Source organism: Glycine max, chromosome 8 (assembly GCF_000004515.6).
Source record: "Glycine max cultivar Williams 82 chromosome 8, Glycine_max_v4.0, whole genome shotgun sequence".
Taxonomy (NCBI): Eukaryota; Viridiplantae; Streptophyta; class Magnoliopsida; order Fabales; family Fabaceae; genus Glycine; species Glycine max.
The window spans coordinates 21,802,505-21,822,919 of NC_038244.2; the positions used below are offsets into that span (position 1 = coordinate 21,802,505).

At 31.5% G+C, this 20,415-nt stretch overlaps 1 long non-coding RNA gene and 1 pseudogene across 3 annotated transcripts; both read left to right on the forward strand.

The window, feature by feature from the left end:
• Nucleotides 1-362: 362 nt before the first annotated feature.
• LOC102665644 (uncharacterized) lies at nt 363-11,011 on the forward strand. Of its 3 annotated transcripts, XR_005892649.1 has the most exons (9): nt 363-462; nt 1,597-1,865; nt 1,951-1,988; nt 7,068-7,120; nt 7,321-8,489; nt 9,244-9,430; nt 9,552-9,685; nt 10,626-10,734; nt 10,844-11,011. It is a non-coding gene; the product is annotated as an uncharacterized lncRNA (long non-coding RNA). The 3 variants fall into 3 exon arrangements; XR_005892648.1 differs by having other exon boundaries at nt 9,244-9,685; XR_001389536.3 differs by lacking the exon at nt 1,951-1,988 and having other exon boundaries at nt 9,244-9,685.
• A 2,960-nt stretch (nt 11,012-13,971) lies between these two features.
• LOC102665716 (receptor-like protein kinase FERONIA) lies at nt 13,972-17,835 on the forward strand (annotated as a pseudogene).
• Nucleotides 17,836-20,415: the final 2,580 nt, after the last annotated feature.

The window sequence follows — 20,415 nt, forward strand, 5'->3', positions numbered from 1 at the left end:
TTCTGTCGCTGGATTTCTTCTTCAACGCGGCTTCCAAGTAGATGAGGGCTTTTTCGGCGAGAATCCCGCGCATGCCGCCGCCGATAGCGTGAATGCATATCTTGTCATGTTGGTTCTTGACTGCGGAGACGTAGTCCACGGCGGCTGTAGCCACCGGAGTATGAGAAACTTGCTTTTGAGAATTTGAAATTCACTCCCTTGAAGATAGAATTTGAAATTCTATTCTTTCAACTAACTAAAATTCCTTTTAAAATTCTAAAATTTTAAATTCCTTTTACTAAAATATCCAAACAGTTGCTTTCAATAAAAAAAGAATTTAATTCCCTATAAAAAATGCATTACCTAGATAAAATATCCTTTTAGGGACACGAAAGCAATGTGGTTGAGGAGAGAAAATATGTATATGGTGCAACTCGTTTTCATCTCCTCTTTCTCACGAAATGGAGAAAGCCGATGGCTAAGGTGAAGATTTCGAATCTGGGCATCATCTGTAGAAATTGACTATGAACATTTAGGATGTATTTGCAAATCATTCATTTAGAATTTGGAAAAGTCGAAATAGCAGATGCCAAACACACCAGTGAGATGAAAATCTTTGGCATTCTGCGATTGAGGCATGCGAAGCCGCGACCTCTGTCCTCCTTCTCACCTCTTCTCCTTCCCTGCTTCCATGTTGGTTTTACATTCTCAGATTTGTGTTTTGTTGTCAAATTTGAGTTTTCTGCCAAAGACGTTGTGGCGCTGACAACCAGTGCCTTCTAATCACAATGAGGCAATAGAACCCCTAACAAGCAACAACGATAGTACGCCGAAGAGGCTCTATTAGGATTTCATCTTTGTATGGTGATTATGTGGCTGCGTTCACATGCTGTGACGAAGCAATACTACGTTTTTATAAAAGCGAAGTCCCGGACAACAATATTTCCTACCAAAAGCTTAATGGCCATTAGTATAGCAGAGAAAGAAAACCCTAGTGCTCTGTTTCAAGGAATCTCAAATTCCTCTTCTGTTTCTTATGATTAAGATTTTGTGTTAATTTTTAATTGGATCTGTCAAGCCCTTTAATTTTGATGAGTTTTTTCGTGTATGTGAAATTATTTTGAATCTGACGTTGTAATTATTTGTTGATTGAAACTTGAAAGTGATTTTGAGATTTGCCATGAAGTTGTATATTTAAATTTGCCATATTTGGGGCATGTACTGTGTATTGTATATCATTGGAAAATGGAAAATCTCTTGAAATTTAGATTAATCACATGTGTTATTTTCATCTATTTTTAGATTAGTCATAGTTGATCTTTGCTGGGAAGTAGTTGGAGGGGAAAGAGTCTTACTGACTACAATGTTCAGAAAGAGTCTATTCTTCACCTTGTGTTGTGTCTTTGTGGTGGATTTTAAAAGTTTGAGATTAATGTTCTTTAGGTCTCTTGTTAAAGTTGCTAGTCTTACCATGCATATTGCAATTTTTTTCATCTGCAAGTCGTTGAGAACAATGAAACCTGTTACTAATATGTATCAATTTTTTGATACTATGTTTTGGTTATTCTACATGTCAGTTTTTCTTATCACTAACTGAGAACTGGTGTTCTTTTTCAGGACAAATAGTTTACAAAAATATAAAGATACGCCAACCAATATGTGGCTAAAGGTCTGGTTAGAACAGAAGAAGGCAAACAGAGACCATTGATGCTGCAGATGACTTTTTGTTGGGGATAAGAGATGCCGGAAGTATTGTGCCTGCAATACAAGGTATAGATGCTCTCGTAATACTCACAAGTACAGTGCCACAGATAAAACCTGGGTTTGATCCAACAAAAGGACAAAGAGCAGAGTTTTATTTTGATGATGGTGCATATCCTGAACAGGTACTATTACAATTTCTTTTGGGTTTAAGTAGTTTTTTAAATTTATCCCTTTTTTTATCATATTTTATTGATTTTTACATATTAGGTTGACTGGATTGGGCAGAAAAATCAAAATAGATGCTGGTGAGATTCTATTTCTTCTTTCCAGCAATCATCGATAGTAATACAAACTTACAAATGGTTGTGATATTGAAATTATTTTGTATATATATGAACAGCTAAGGCTGCTGGAGTGAAACACATTGTGTTGGTTGGAATATACATGGTTAGTATTGAGGTAAAAATACATTTCTATCACTGGTCTTCATCAGTGGGGCCTTCTAATGAAGGATCACTACTGCATAATATAGGGGAATCAAGCTCATGAGTCATACCATGAAATTATGGGAAAGAGTGATCGAACGGAGATTAAGAAAGGAGACTCAAGTTACTGAGAATCAATTTGGTTTCATGCCGGGAAGGTCGACCATGGAAGCGATCTATTTATTACGGCAGGTGATGGAGCAATATCGCATGGACCAACAAGACTTGCACTTGATTTTTATTGACTTGGAGAAAGCGTATGATAGAGTGCCTAGAGAGATTTTGTGGAAAGCTCTAGAGAAGAAAGGGGTTAGGGTTGCATATATTCGAGCTATCCAAGATATGTATGATAGGGTATCGACTAGTGTTAGGACACAGGGTGGAGAGTCAGACGATTTTCCCATCACAATTGGTTTGCATCAAGGGTCAACCCTTAGCCCCTACCTTTTTACCTTAATTCTGGATGTCCTCACGGAACAAATCCAAGAGATAGCGCCGAGATGCATGCTTTTTGCAGATGACATAGTCCTCCTTGGAGAGTCGAGGGAGGAGTTGAATGAGAGGTTGGAAACTTGGAGACGAGCTCTAGAAACACATGGTTTTCGCCTAAGCAGAAGCAAATCAGAGTATATGGAATGTAAGTTCAACAAAAGAAGGAGGGTTTCTAACTCAGAGGTGAAAATAGGAGACCATATTATCCCTCAAGTCACACGGTTTAAATATCTTGGGTCCGTAATACAGGATGATGGAGAAATTGAAGGGGATGTGAATCATCGCATTCAAGCAGGATGGATGAAATGGAGAAAAGCATCGGGGGTATTATGTGATGCAAAGGTACCGATCAAGCTAAAGGGAAAGTTTTATCGGACTGCGGTAAGACCGACGATTTTGTACGGAACAAAATGTTGGGCGGTGAAGAGCCAACATGAGAATAAAGTAGGTGTAGCGGAGATGAGGATGTTGCGGTGGATGTGTGGTAAGACTCGACAGGATAAAATTAGAAACGAAGCTATTAGAGAGAGGGTTGGAGTAGCGCCTATTGTAGAGAAGATGGTGGAAAATAGACTTAGGTGGTTTGGGCATGTAGAGAGAAGACCGGTAGACTCTGTAGTGAGGAGAGTAGACCAGATGGAGAGAAGACAAACAATTCGAGGTAGAGGAAGATCCAAAAAGACTATAAGATTACACTGTACAGCAAAAGACGAACTTAATGATTTGGATAGAAGTATGGTACTTGATAGAACATTATGGCGGAAGTTGATCCATGTAGCCGACCCCACCTAGTGGGATAAGGCGTTGTTGTTGTTGTTGTATATATCTATATCAACTATTTCTCTCACTGTATTGGCACATGTGTAAGACTGTGGAGGGAAACACTATGGAATTAGATCAAACGTCTTTGGCAAGAGAACTGACAGAAGTCAATGTTATTAAGAACTTATTCCATCAACTAGAAATCATGTGTGGAGGGTCTTGAGGTGGATGATAGATCTGGCTATCTGGTTTTTAAAGATTCCAATTTTTTATCTAAGATCTTAATTGTACAGTTATATTTATTTGAGCTGTTTCTGTTAGCTCTCAAGAATGATAAAAACTAATTAATAGGAGTACTTGTTCTAATTCTTGCTTACTTTCCCTTATTATTTTTAACTATTTAACCGTAATCATAGGTTAGATTTTCTTTTTTCCATTTTTTTCAATTTATGGACAAAATGAAGTTATCTATTTCATCCAAAGATTTTTTATTTTTGGTGGTCATTAAGATGGCTACAACAATTGCCATTAAAACTTTATTGTTTTACCGCTTATTTAATAGGCTTTTACCAGCATTCAAAATAAATGTCATTAAAACTTTATTGTTTTACCGCTTATTTAATAGGCTTTTACCAGCATTCAAAATAAATGTCAGTAAAACATTTACCAACCCTGGAAACAGTAGCCATCAGTCAATTGCAATCATTCTTGGTTTAGTTTTGATTTTAAGTTTCCATTTACCGACCTGTGCTCATTTATATGGCCACTAGTGTACATATTAAAGGCCACTAAAAGCAAAATTTGCTCTAATGTGTTAAGGGATAATAAGAACATGTTTGATTTAGTTTTGTTATATAGTTTTTAAAATTTATTTTGTAAATCAATTTTTTAGAAAAAATTGAGAGAAAAAAGTTAAAAAAAATCTGTTTGTTTATTTTGTTTTGAAACTGTTACAGAAATAATAATAATAATAAAAACTTGCTTGTTAAATTTATTTTGTTTTATTTTTCATCCTTAAAAAATTTTAGATAATGTTTTTTATGTTGTTCAAAATGCTTTAAGGACAAAAAATAAAATAAACATAATTTACAAGACTAATATAAAAAATTAAAAGCAAAAAAACAAACACAATACTAGGGACTAAAAATATTTAAGTCTTAACTAAAATTGCAATTTCATTTCCTAGTTTTCTATTTAAAAATCCCATTTCGGGAATCAAACCATTGGTTCAGAATTTAGTCACACTTATTAAGGTTTTTCATTCCTCTTTAAAAGTGTATTATGCAGGATTAAAACCGGGTCCTCCCCCAAAAACTTCAAGTTTATATATATATATATAAACTTGAAGTTTTTGTTTCACACTAACCATTAATATGATTTAATGTGGCTTATATTTAATGGAAGATTATTAAATTTCACTTGAATCTTTTATAACCATCAAAACTTAAATTATATAATAACCATTAACTTGAATCAATTTGATCTATTTTTTTATTGAATTATAAATTATTCATATAAATTAGTAACAATAAATTAATTTAATTAATTATTAAGGATATAAATTAAGAAATAAATGATTTCTTTTACTTCGAAAAATAAATTATTAGGCATATAAATTAGAATCAATATCTATATAATAAAACTGAAGTAGAGTAAAAATACTATTGTGCCCTACTTAAAAAATTGTCACATGTTCCTTTTCCTGGATTTATGGTCATTTTACCCTTGCTTCTATTATTATCTGCATGACTAACACGCGTCTCCATCTGTTGTTGTTTTGTTGTACCCTATACCCTTTACATTCTAGCACTCAAACCAAACCTACGTTACCTTAGCCATTTCACTTCACTGTTACTACTACTTTTTTGAGAAAAGAGGTTGCACAGCTTAATATTCTTATTTAACCATAGTTTATTATATAAGATAAATTTTTTAATTTTATGATTATTAATTTAAAAGTTTTATTAATAATAATTTATAATTAAATAAGGATATATAATTTTTTATACTGCGATCATTACATTTTTACTTTTTTAATTACAATTATTACTAAAAGCAGAAAATTATTATAATTTATCTGGTAATATCATATTTAATTTGAATATTTTTTTTATAAAAAAATGTTATAAAAATTTAAACTAATCATTGATATTATAAAATATAGGTTAAATTATTCATTTGGTCTTTATATTTTTAAACTGATTTTTTAGTCCTTATTATTTATATTTTAATTCTCTTTTAGTCCCTGTAGTTTTAAAAGTGATTTTTTTAGTCCTAATAATTTGTATTTTAATTCTCTTTTAGTTTCTTGTAGTTTGAAAGTGATCTTTTTAGTTTTTATACTTTATATTTTAATTTCATTTTAGTCTTTACCATCAAAATATGAGTAATACTATCAACTACAATTAATTATAGAAATATTATCAAGTAATTCATAACTTATTTATCGTAAGATAATTTATAATAAAAAAAGAGATAATTTATAACTAATTTGTAGTTAATTATTTATATATTTTTTTAATAAGGACTAAAAGGTAATTAAAATATAAATTATAGGGACTAAAAATATTACTTCAAACTATAGGGACTAAAAGAGAATTAAAATACAAACTATAAGAACTAAAAAGAATACTTTTACAGTACAAGTACTAAAAGAGAATTAAAATATAAACTATAGGGACTAAAAAAATATTTTCAAACTACAGGGACTAAAAAGATAAAAATGATAAAATTATAGAGACCAAATGAGTAGTTTAACGTAAAACATAGTATTCCTTTGTTCATGTTTATAAGACATAATAAATTTTTTTATCTTTTATGATAAGATTTTATTTCATCTGTTTTTTGTATTAATTAATTTTTGATAAAAATATTTTAAATTATCTTTTTTTTCTCTCCTATGAAGATCGAAAAAATGAATAAGTTTTCAATAAAATTAAAAATATATTATAATTATAAAAAATTTAATTTTAATAATTATTTCTTTGGAACAAATACAGTATTATTTAATTATACATACATATATAATAAATTTATTGATTTTTATAATTCTACTATTATTAATAACATAATAATATTAAGTTTCCACCTTATAAACTTTTTTTCTTTTTTGTTTACAACAGATAAAGGCATATAACACGACCGAAACTTTTGAATATGTAGAACTTATACGGTAGACGCATAGCTCAATAAGGAGGTAGAATTACATCGCCAGCACCATTTTCAAAACATGTATCAGTCATCAATATCTATCTAATAAAATTGAGGTATGGAAAAATTACTGGTGTGCCCATGGCTGAGAGCTTGACATGTGGCAATTTTTTTGGCTTTTTGGTCATTTTATATCCCTCCAGCTTTGGGCTTGGTTTTCTAGCATATGAACTGCTGCTTTTTATTGTGTTGGTTCTGATATTGCAATTCCAATTTTCCCGTTTGTAGTTTTGTTGACACGTCCATGCTTGATTTATTTTATGCTGCCACGTGCTCTGCTGATTTTGTTCTTGGTGTGAGGTTGTGCTTTTGGGTTGGTCATTTTGGGTTTTATTTGCTTGACTTTCTTCTTCCTCTTTCGTTGCTTCTGCAGTTCAAGGTGGGACTGTTGTGCATGCCTCTTTTTCAATAATTTGTCATCATTTTCCTCTGCAGGAAAGAGATTCTTGAAGCCATCGAAGGTTACAAAGGATATACATACTAATCGTGTAAGCCCCTTTTGCTTATCACTAATCTCCATTCGCTAATCTCCAATCGTTAATCTATCACCATTTTTTGTTTGATTTCGAGTTTTTATGCATTTTCCTCGGTTCTTAATTATCTGGATTTGCATGCAAGCTCTGCACCTCACAGTATATTTTTTGTGTTTTTTGCAATTTTTATTTGGATCGGGGTGTTTGTGGCTCAGTGGTATTTCGCGTTCAATCGCTTACAATTGGTCTTGACCCAACATGAAAACCGGTGTTAGGATCATTCACGCAAGTTCCTTTTACCGAAAAGTTCATGTTTCTCGCAAAGGTTTTTTCTTTTCCACTTTTTTTCCCTTCCTTCTATCTTTATCAATAATCTGTCACCGTTTTTCTCTTTTTGTTCCTTTTAATTTTCCCGGGCTATCAACGAAGAAACATCCAGCAGGCAAGTTTTTTCCCTTTTTACTGTTATGCATGTTTGTTTCATTGATATTTGCTTCTATTTGGAAGATTTTGATTTTGTTTGTTGTTATGCATGTTTTCTTCTTAATAATAGTTATTTTTTCTTACTGATTTTTCAATTCTGTTTTTTGTTCCTTTTTATTTTCCCGGGCTATTGACAAGGAAGCATCCAACAGGCACTTTTTTCCTCTTTTGCTGTTATGCATGTTTGTTTCATTACTATTTGTTTTTATTTGCAAGGTTCTAATTTTGTTTGTTGTTATGCATGTTTTCTTCTTAATAATAGTTATTTTTTCTTACTGATTTTTCAACTCTGTTTTTGGTTCCTTTTTTATTTTCCCGAGCATCCAACAAACAAGCTTTTTTCCCTTTTGTTGTTATGCATGTTTGGTAAATTTGTACCTAAATTGACGATAGGATGACGATGTACCTAAACCCTGATGACGAAGTACCCATTTCCAGCCATGACGTAAATAAAAAAAGATTTCCCAAAATTTTTATGGAAATTGCAGAGATTATAACCCGTGCATTTTGTTGGTCCATATAGATAATTGATATTTTGAAGAGTCAAATGAGAGCTTTTCTTGGTTGTTGATTCACCAAATACATAGAACTTTGAATAGCCTCTGCAGCAATCCAGCTAGCTGCTATCGATGTGGTTCTATTGCCTTCAACTAATTATCCGTTCTTTAGATCTCATGACTATATATTCATATTTTATCAATATTGCTTCCTTGAAACGGATGATATCTTGAAAAAAGAAACTTCAAGTACACAAGAACTAAGAGCTAAGGATTTTGATAATGAAGATTAAGAGAGACACGTGATAAGGAGGCCACCAACACTTGAATAACTAATTATGATTAGCAGAAGACAAAGACACGGAAGGAAAACAGTTCAAATGGAGAAATGGGATCCACCAAAGGTAATAATATAACTTCCAATACTCCATTTTGCTATTCCTTTTACTAATTGAATTTTCATGACTATAAAATTTTAGAACTCAGTTTAAAATAGGCAACTTGGTACCTTATCACTTTAAAGTCAAGTAATTCCATATGGGGTTTATTATGGAACATAATGTAAAAGTGAAAAGGAAGCACATATATTATTTTCTATTCAAGTTGTGGACAAAGTTGTTTCAATCTGCATACAATATTATATCTAATGGGTTATTTATTCACACACTTATTGATATTTTCTAACTGCATAATGGCATAATTGCAGGTTTCTTCCCTGTAATTATAGTTGGTAATTATAGGTTTTGAATTCTTTCTTTTACATATTCTTTCTTCAAGAATTCTTTTTTTAGTGGGTGAGTTGAAGTTGATAAATTGTTTTAAATCATTGGAATTTTACTAGAGAAAACACAAAAAAATTGATGTGTAATTTGGTTTGTGTTAGTAAGTGCTTAAATTAGTCTTTCAGTTTGAAAACAAGGTCGAATGATGCAGTGAAATTTTTGCCTTAGTTAAAGAGCAAGGAATTTCCTCACTTCACCCTTCAAACAACTTATAGCTTTTAGATCAGTATGTGTAGATTCTGTATATGGATTGGTCCTCATTTGGTTCTCATTCCTGTATAGTTTATGTCATCTACTCAAACACTGTTTATATCATTGATTTATTTGTATAGCTGCTATATTTTTCTTCTTCTTCTTTATTCATTTTGATATATAGGTTCTGCACATTCTTCCATGTTTTAGTTGGATATATTGGTTCTGCACGGTTTCTTTCACGTTAGAGGATGACTCATGGAATTCATAAAGATTTTTGTTGCTTTGCGTCTCGGGTATCTCTGAGCCTTATACGAGAACATATACAGTAAGATATAATAGATGCTACCAACATATGTAAGATTTCAAAGGTGAGATTTTTTTTAATTAAAATTAATTACCAGTAATCAAGTTACTTCTTTATGTCACGAAATTGTTCCACTGTTTCACTTGCTTCTTTTTTCTTTTCTTTTTTTTTTGTTTTTAATGTAGAAGACAATAAGGTTGCCACTTCTTTTTTCTATTTATTTTTATCACAAAATCCCCCATATGTTATTTGGGAGATCAGCAGACTTTAAAAGCTAGATTACGGAGGATTATTCTGAAGAACAAATCAAGCAAACAAGGTTTTGTTATTACAGATTTTATTAAGCTAATTGTGTTTGAATATTGTTTCTTTATTTCCCTCTTTGGAATGGAGTGGCTATATTTTGTTGTAGTTGTTCAAAATGTACAATGCTTAATCTATGTTTCAAGTGAAAACATCAGTCCACAACAACAAAGGTCACATCCTTTGGGTTGAAGCAAAGTTCTGTATCACAAGATTTTGTTATCTCTGCTTTATTTGGATAATTGATGTTTAACATTCATCAACCTTTAATGCATATAAAGTCATAATCATTATTGAAATTATTGTTATTATTATTGTTGTTGTTGTTGTTGTTATTATTATTATTATTATTATTATTATTATTATTATTATTATTATTATTATGTAGGTTATGTTCTTCTATCGTTTCTTAGTTTGTTTTCTAATAAAAAAATAAAAAAGATTAGGAAAAAAAATAAATTGTTACGTTGTTGTTGAGTGAATGTGCAACTGCAGGCGCAATATTAACAAAAGACAATATTATTATTATTATCATTATTACTATTATTAATATTATTATTATTATTATTATTATTATTATTATTACTATTATTATTATTATTATTATTATTATTATTATTATTATTATTATTATTATTATTATTATTTAGTTATTGTTGTTTGTTTCATGTTTTTTCTTCCTTACTAATTTTTTCCATTTTTTTCCTCTTTCTGATTTTCCTGCTTGCAAGGTTCTTTCTTTGTGTTTTGTTTTATGCATGTTTATTATTAATATTATTTTGATGGAAGGTTCAAGCTATTTGAGAGGTTCTTCAACTTCAAATTTCATGCTATTGTGCTATGGATTTATGTCTTCTTTCTTCATTCTTATTTCATTTTCTTCTTTACAATTACAGTCATGTTATTATCATATTTCTTCATTCACTTCTGTGATCCCTTCTCTTCACCATGAGTAGGTCAGAACAACCACGGGATTTGAAGACGTTAGTATTCCTCTCATTTTTCGCTCAATTTTTTTTTGGTGGTGAAGTGAATGACAATGAGAAAAATGCCATAGGGATGGTGGTGAGTCCTATTCTTTTGCATTGTCTTTTAAATTTAAGTTGTCAAGATATTGCAGTTAATAGAACATGAACATGGATTTGAAATTGATAATTTTTCCCTCTTATTGCAGGTAATTAGAGGAAATAGTGTGATCATTGTTGAGGTGCTTAATTGAAATTCAAGTGTTTAAGTGTAAATTAACCGTCAACTTATTGTTATGTGACCTTACAAATGTAAATATGGAGTAATTTGTATTATAATTGACATGCCGTCATATGTTTATAAAAAAAAAAAACTATTTGACTTATTTGAAATTTCAATTCTCAATTTGACTACACTTTCTTTTTACTTTTAACCCTTTTAGTTTTAAACATTTATTTTCTTTATTATGTTTGAGCCTCATGAGATTCATCTTAGTATAGTTTGTTAATTTTGTGATCCGAAATAATTATTTTGCATGAACATCAACCTTTAAAGTTTCCTTAATTAAGTTATCTGTGCGTATACACAGGTTTTAAATTCGCATAAACATCAACCTTTGAAGTTCTCTTAATCAAGTAACCCATGCGTATGCACGAATTTTAAATTCACATGAACATCAACCTTTGAAGTTTGATTAATCAAGTGACCTATGTGTATGCGGTTACTGGCTAGTTCATGATAAAATACTTACTTGGCTAAGAAGAAATTCTCTGCAGACAATCCTATTGTTACTTGGGAAGACTGCACAACCTTTTTGTATTCTATTATCTTATTTGATGCTATAGGGATAGTTAGGAATAGAAGATAGTTACATTATTTTTGTCTTTCTGCCGTATAAAAAAATATATGAAAGTATTTTTTTAATTAATTCTGATTTTAGTAGTTTCTTATAATAATGTTAAAAGAGGTGTACATTTTTTTCTTAAAATTTGTTGAGAAGGCCCATGTTATATTAAGAAAAATTCTCGGTGAATATCTTTTATCATAATTAGTTATTCAAATATATTATTATTATTATTATTATTATTATTATTATTATTATTTTGAGGAGGCTTCTAAAATTTGGTTCTAGATTTATGTATTAGAATTTGATGATATAATATGTGACACCAACTTGACACGATCAATACCCATTGCTCAAAGTAGAGAAGGGAATATCTGGAAAAGAAAGTATATACTATATTGTATACTAGTATGTTGCAAAAATTCATATATATTTTTATTATTTTTAATTAATTTATTTTGTAAGTATTTTATTCTGTTTTACTATTATTTCAATAGTTTAATTTCTCTTTATATTTCACCTTTGAAAGTATTTTTTTCTAAGTTTCATTGACTTATTTAATATTAACTACATCATAATATTATATTAATACCTCTAATTTCATGGTTGAAATGAGAAAAATAAAAGAAATTTTACATAGAGATACAAAAAATAGTTGTCAATAATATCTATTAAGTTTAATTTACATTTTTATTTATAAATTTTATATAAATATTGCATCAATATTATCGGTTAAAAATAAATAACTCATAATAAAATTCAAATGTCACCAAATAGGCAACAACTATAATATTAATAAAGTTATAATACTTTTGGTATATTTATTTTTTCTCATTCATTTCTCCGATGTTATTATTTTTTACATAATGATATTATTGTGTATGTGCTAGAAAAATAAATTATTCACCTTAATTATTGTATAATTTTGATAAATTTTTTACTCATTCTTCTTATTTTTAATGTAATTTTATTTAATATACTACAAAGTATTTTAAAAATGATAATTTTATTATGCAAATATATATTTGAAAATATTGAATATAAATATATAAAATTTACAAGTGCAACAAACCTGTATGACACAGGTTTAAAACCTAGTCATTGATCAAAACTTAAACTCCATGAGACTCTACAATAGTCGTTGATTAAATTTGACTAAATTTAACATTAACGAAGAGTTAAATTACTTGCATAAATGTCATTTCATTATACATTTTTTTCATATAATAATAATAATAACAATAATAATAAACATAGCAACTTATATTAAAAATGTAATTATAATCCTTATAGATAAATGAATTTAAAATAGTCTTTTCAAATTACATTTTTATTCTTATTGAGTAGAGTCTATTCCAAACTTTATTTGATTTAAAATTATTTATTTTAAAATATATTTCATAAAAAAGACATAGTAATTAAAAGTAACACGTTTAAAAATATGATGTTAAATTTGAAAGAATCCATAATTTTAGATTTGGAGTAGTAGTAGGTTATTCATTAAAAGTGTGTTTCATACTATTTTCTCTGTATATATATCACTTTGAAAAAAGAGAATTAAATTTATGTGAAGTAACACAGGTATTTTGTACGAAAATTATATAAAATAGTAAATAATTTTAAAAAACTAATTAAAATAAAATATGTAAATAATAATAATAATAGTAATGATAATAATAATAACAACAACAACAACAACAACAACAACAACAACAACAACAACAACAACAACAACAACAACAACAATAATAATAATAATAATAATAATAATAATAATAATAATAATAATAATAATAATAATAATAATAATAATAATAATAATAATTAATAATAATAATAATAATAATAATAATAATAATAATAATAATAATAATAATAATAATAATAATAATAATAATAATAATAATAATAATAATAATAATAATAATAATAATAATAATAATAATAATAATAATAATAATAATAATAATACCAAACTAAACGCTAGAAATTAGTAGTAATAAACATGATGGAAATTTTTTAATAATAATCAAACTATTTCAATAGATTTAAAAAAAAATTTACAAGAAATATATTAAAACAATTATTTATAGATATACAAAAATCAGCTACATGTTAACATAATATCAACAATAGCAAAAACTAACATTCAGATTTAGATAATTTTATATTATACATTCTTAATTATTATATTTATATTTTTTAAAAATTAATAATTTTTTGTGTAGGTATTATAGTGCTATTATATATTATTTGTGAGAAAAAATCATAATAAGTTTCAATAGACTTTAATATTTAAAGATAAGATTTTTTTAATTAAAATATAATTAATCTTCTTCCTCCTTAATTTTAATGTGATTATATTTAAAATTTTATTAAATATTTTAAAAATTAATAATTATATTTTTATATATTTAAAAAAACTAATAAAACTAACAAATTTATATTTAAACAAACGCACACATTTAATTTATACATAATACTGTATAAATAATAACCACTGTTAACGTTCTTTACAGAATTCACCAATCTGCCCACCCAAGGAAAGCAATTTTAGCAGGGACGTATACAATCAGAGATACTCCCCCAAGAAAAGAAAAGAAAAGAAAAAAAATTCACTACCAGTACTGTTTGACAATCAAAATCATATATTGATCCATTTCTTTACTGTTGATTATAACACGAGCTACCAACACTGTTCTGATATAATTTGCCACCATCTCTGGATCAAAGCACTCAGATGCAGAGACCAGGATTCAGATTCCACTGGACAAAGGTATAACTGAAGCTAGGATCCTTTGACTTGATCCACGACCATTAGGCAAAAAGAATTTCCTGCATAACTTTCTGTTTGTCAAAAACACCTCTCCTGATGATACAGGAAATTTGCTGTTTCCAGCAACACCATGCCTCAGTGCACTAAACTACCAGCCAATGTTGCTTTTTCTGCGATGTTTGATAGCCCAAGTCTTGGTTAAGGAATTAAATATTGAACCACTTGTGCGAATAACTTTTGATATATCTTATTTTTAAAAACTTGTTTGTAATACTTGTCTATAAATTTAAGTCCATGGATCAATTTTAAAATTTAGAAAGTTTTAAAGTATTTTAGATATTGTTTTCTTAAAATACTTGTGGAGAAGTTTATGAAAGAAGACCATACAGCATTGACTTGTCATAGCCAGTCCAAAATAGAAAGGAAAAAAAAAGAAGAATCAAAGGCAAGTGTAGACCGGTCATTCCCTGCCAGACTTGAACTGGTCAATGACACACCGGTGTGGTGGCTTTGCATGAAGGTAGACTGACTGCAACCCACACCTGAGAAGAAGAAAGGGTACTTTGATCACTGTTTGATGTATCTAAAGACTCTCGCTTATTTTAATCACTATTTTAGTTTTTTTAACTTGACTGTTCTTTGAACTATTGGATCAGTGGTTTTGGTTTCTATTGGAGGGAGATAGAGAGAGGACTAGCAGAAGAGGATCCAAATCCATAGAATTATCTATAAGTAATACATATAAATTCACAGATTGATTTATAGATTTTGAGCTCTCTATTTTTCTAGTGTGCTGCATATGGATTGGAATACAGGGTTATCTATGGGCACAACTAACACGCGAATTACTTTAGGAACCATCCTACTCCTGTTGTTGTGCTTTCCTTACCTTTCCATATCAGATGCTATTTATCGTCCCAATGACCTCTTGAGCATCAACTGTGGCTCATCTAACAACTTGTCCACACCCGATGGTCGGAATTGGACTGCAGGCATCAAATTCCTCACAGCTGAAAGCCTCGACTCGGTTGCTGCTCCTCCAAATATACCATCAACGATAATGGGTCCTTACACCTCAGCTCGACTCTCTCACTCCCAATTCTCTTACTCATTCCCTGTAACTGCAGGCCCAAAGTTCCTTCGCCTTTTCTTCTACTCAACTTCATACCAAAACTTTGATCGCTCCAAAGCCTATTTCTCTGTCAAAGTTGGCCCATACATATACACCCTCCTTCAAGATTTCAATACTTCCCTCAACGCTGATGCTGATGACGACCCTGGCCAGCCCGACATCTTGTTCAGAGAGTATTGCATCAACATCAGAGATCATGAGAGGCTCGACATAGCCTTCATTCCAACCATCACAGCCCAACATCAAGATTCGTATGCTTTCATCAATGGAATCGAGATTGTTTCCATGCCTCCTTATCTCTACTACACCAATCCTGACGTCGATAGTGCTGGATTACCTCAACTCGTTGGCCTTGAGAGACCATTCCCCATTGAAACCAACTCAGCTCTGGAGACAATGTACCGATTAAGAGTTGGAGAGGCAGAAATCCTGGCCTCACAAATATGTAACTAGTCAAAGTGTACTATCTCTATATATTCATGACACTAAACTGAGATTCACAAAGACTACTCCTAACTACACGGCACCAGACCAAGTTTACCGATCCTTAAGGAATATGGGACCTGATGGCTCTTTCAACATGGGATTCAACCTCACATGGAAGCTTCCGGTTGATTCTGGCTTCACCTACTTGTTAAGGTTACCCTTTTGCCAGATTGACCCGCATGTTCTTCAGGCTGGTGATCTGGAATTCTACATCTTCATAGCGGATCAGTTGGCTACCGATAAGGCAGATGTTCTCTTATGGGCCAATAACGAGAAGGGTGTCCCAGTGGTTAGAGACTACGCAATTTCCATCCTGGGGAATCGGGAAAAGGTAAATCTTTCACTGAAAATGCATCCTCACCCTAGAAGCTTGATCAAGAACACACAACTAAACGCAATTGAACTCTTCAAAATCCACGACCCAACAGGTAATCTTGCTGGACCTAAACCAAATCTTCCTTTCTTGGTTCCCCATGAAAGCTCAAACAAGAAAAGCAACGGTACCATGAAAACCCTTGCTGCTGTCGCAGGTGCAGTTTCCAGTGTCGTTTTGCTCTCCTTTATTATCACTTTCTTCCTCATCAAACGCAGGAAGAACATTCTGGTCAACAAGGATTCCAATAATAAAGAAAAGGGTTCCAATAAAAAAGAGGGAACTTCTCGGGGAAGTGGCTCATTATCGCTACCAATGGACCTCTACCGCCAATTCTCAATCACAGAAATGAGAGACGCCATGAACAACTTTGATGAAGTCTTTGTGGTTGGCATGGGAGGCTTCGGCAATGTGTACAAAGGCCACATCGACAATTGTTCAACTACAGTTGCAATCAAAAGGCTAAAACCAGGTTCTCGGCAAGGTATTCGCGAGTTCAAGAACGAGATCGAAATGCTGTCTCAACTTCGTCATCCCAATGTTGTTTCCCTCATCGGTTACTGTTATGAGAGCAATGAGATGATTGTTGTTTACGAATTCATGGATCGTGGAAACCTCCATGACCATATCTATGACACTGATAACCTGTCTCTATCGTGGAAGCATAGGCTGCAGGTATGCATAGGTGTTGCACGAGGATTGCATTATCTGCATACAGGTGAAAAGCAGGTGATCATTCACCGCGACGTGAAGAGTGCCAATATCTTATTGGATGAAAAATGGGAGGTCGAGGTTTCAGACTTCGGGTTATCCAGAATAGGGGGCCCCACAGGTATTTCGATGATGACCAGTGTGAACACTGAGGTGAAAGGTAGCATTGGATATTTGGACCCAGAGTATTACAAGCGAAACATTTTGACGGAGAAGTCTGACGTGTACTCCTTTGGGGTGATGCTTTTGGAGGTATTATCTGGGAGGCACCCTTTGCTCCGTTGGGAGGAGAAGCAACGAATGTCACTTGTTAATTGGGCAAAGCATTGCTATGAGAATGGAACTCTGAGTGAGATTGTGGATTCAGAACTGAAAGGCCAGATAGCACCTCAGTGTTTGGATAAATTTGGTGAGGTTGCACTGAGCTGTTTGCTTGAGGATGGAACTCATCGACCTTCCATGAACGACGTTGTTGGGGGGTTGGAGTTTGTTCTTCAGTTTCGGAATAGTGCTATTAATTATGAAGATAGCAGTGGCCATAGTACTCTACCTGTTTCAGATTAGTGAGAACACTGGATTGAGCACAACAAGTGATAAGATCGTAGCTATGGCTGGAAGGAGTCTTTCGTGTTGATCCGGGATGATGTTTTCTGAGATTAAAGATCCAATGGGGCGATGAGGTTGAAGCAGTATTCAAGTTCAGCCTGAGTTTCAATAATGTGATCAAGACAGAATTGTATATATAATAATAGTGTTCCTGGGATACATTTTCGCACTAAATAGCAGTGCTGATAATAATAAAAATTGAGTTAATTTTCTTATGGTGCCTTTGAAACTTCTATCCCTTATTTGTACAATTGATATACTTATCCTGCTACAGAGGCAATCAAAATTAATTGAATCTGACACAGGCTTGCATCACAGTTTTTAAGTTCCCACTTTCCCATTTTAACTTCATTATTTTACGTGAATGACTTTTCAAAATTTCAATTATTAAGCCATAAAATTGGTACTTTGTCCTTTAGTCTTAGGATAAGAAGATATTGGGTGGCCAAGAAGGGACACAAATTAGGCATAGAGTTTGGTCTTATCAGATTTTGAAGTGTTTTTTGACTGATCTCTTGGTATGCTGAGCTTCTTCAGGCTGTGGGGTGATACTTTTAAAGGTATTACGATGCTCGAATTAGTGAGTGAATAATAGAGTTAGAAGATTCCTTTACCTGGACTGTATCTCCTTATTTATAATAGTACTAGTATTAATAGTACTAGTATTAGAGCTCGTGCAATGCACAGACAAACTAATTTAGCTTTCGATTATTTAGTTGCGTTCTCTGCAAACCAAACAATGAGGATTGTTATCATGACTAGAATGACAATACTGTTTCCATTTGATTTGTTCTCATATTTATCAAATCAAAAACTATTTAGGTGATTGCCCATGGAGAGCAAGTACATGTCAGAGTCAAAGAAAAATGCTCTTCAAAAAACATCGTTTGCCAATGATCACCTTAATTCCCTTGAAGAACTAATTGGAAGGTTAAGGAGGCTGAACGAGAATGTGGGGTTTGCATACCTCAGTGAAGTCAACTGGCGGAAGGTCTCCCTAGAAACACAAGATGTTTGCAATTTATCGTTCAAAATACTAAATATCGGTTGTCCTTCGAACTTTCAGTTTTGCAAATTAGTGCCATAATACCTGCATTAGCATGTGTGCAGTATTATAAATTGTACAAAATTTCATACTATCAATTAGTATTTTTTTTCAGTATGTATGTAGGTACTATCATGTATATGGCTATGTATACAAATTCTTTTGTCTTTGAATAAAAAATATGTATTACTGCCATCATTTTAGCAACACATTCTGATAGAGAAAGGTAGAAAATTTCTACAGCTAAGAACATACTGAAAGGATTTTTAATGGAATTTGTATTGCTATGTTATTTCCTTTTCATGGTATTTTCGGTCATGGCCAACAATAGAAAGGACAAAAAGGCAATAAAAGGATTGATAAAAATATTTGAAGTTTGTTGTAGGTTTGCTAAAAAGCAAGGAATATCCCTTTGGTTGGGATTACGTATAATTGCTGACAAAGTTTTCATTTTCTGCATCATATTGGGCATGCTACCCATTTGCCCTCTGCTGCTATCACATTCAGTCTTTCACAAAAGATTAACAAAATGCAAACAGTTGAACATTTATAATAATTATCAGTATAAAACATATAAAACAACATTTGTTCACAAAAGATACTAATAATAGATAACACAAAAGTTGACAACTAACTTAGAAGTTGTCTAAACATCCACATCTAAACCATCAAAACATAACCACAACTAAAACTATTTTCTATTACAGATAGGGAATAAATATCATTTCCTTGCTTACATTGAGCATGTCTTCACAATTCCTCCTTCTCCATTGGTACGTTGATACTGATCTTGAATCATCAATGTCAACAACTCTTGCATGTTTTAATTCAATTGTTGATTAACTCTTGCAAACTTCAGATCTTGTTTGAAGAACCTAACATGGAATTTACGGTCACCCAATAAGCAAACATTATCTCCCTTTGATCATAAATTTCATTTAGCCTTCTAAATTCAGGTCAGCCTTTGTAGATGAGAATTCAGTCTTTGTCATATTCAAGCAATGAAACAGGACCCTCCCTTGCTTATCGATCAGCTCCCAGTCTATAGACACTTCATTCTTAAATATTTTCCAAAACTTAGGACAAACAAAGAGAAAGTCCTGGTTCATTGACATAGTAAAATATGTTAAAAAAATTGATATATAAAAAATGTTATTTACATAATGTATCTTGTATAGGTTTTTGAAAAAACATGGTTTTAACTTCTGCATTAGCATCAACAACATTATTTATTTGGTCATCATCATTTAAAAAAACCAATTGTTCATTGGGATGATGAAAATTTAATCGTTGCACTGTTGGCCACCTCTCATGAATAACATATGCAAAAATTCTCCAAGTTGCTTCATATGGTGATAGATATTTGCAATCATAGTACCACTTGATCTCATCAACCATAGTACAGTTTTCAGTATTATATTTTGAATTTATTATCTCAACTGTAGCCCGATCTGGTCCCTTGGTAACATATTTGGATAGGTACTTGATTGAGTCTGATTTATTGCAATATTTTGTATTGATATGACCTTCATACCTCATAAGTAGCATTGGACTACAAGGAGCATCATTCTTATTATCCAAAGTTACACCATTTTTTTGCACAGAAATTCTCATGTCTCGACGTTGGTAGCATGGATATCCATCATCATCAATTGCAGTGGAGTTTTCAAATTTCTTAGGAAAGTATTTAGAATATTTCCTCTCTTTCATGCAAGGAGACTTCAAGTTAACTAATCCACATGGCCCATGCATCATGTAAGTTGCAACTGATTTGGACAATTTGGGATATAAATCAAGATTAGGCAGT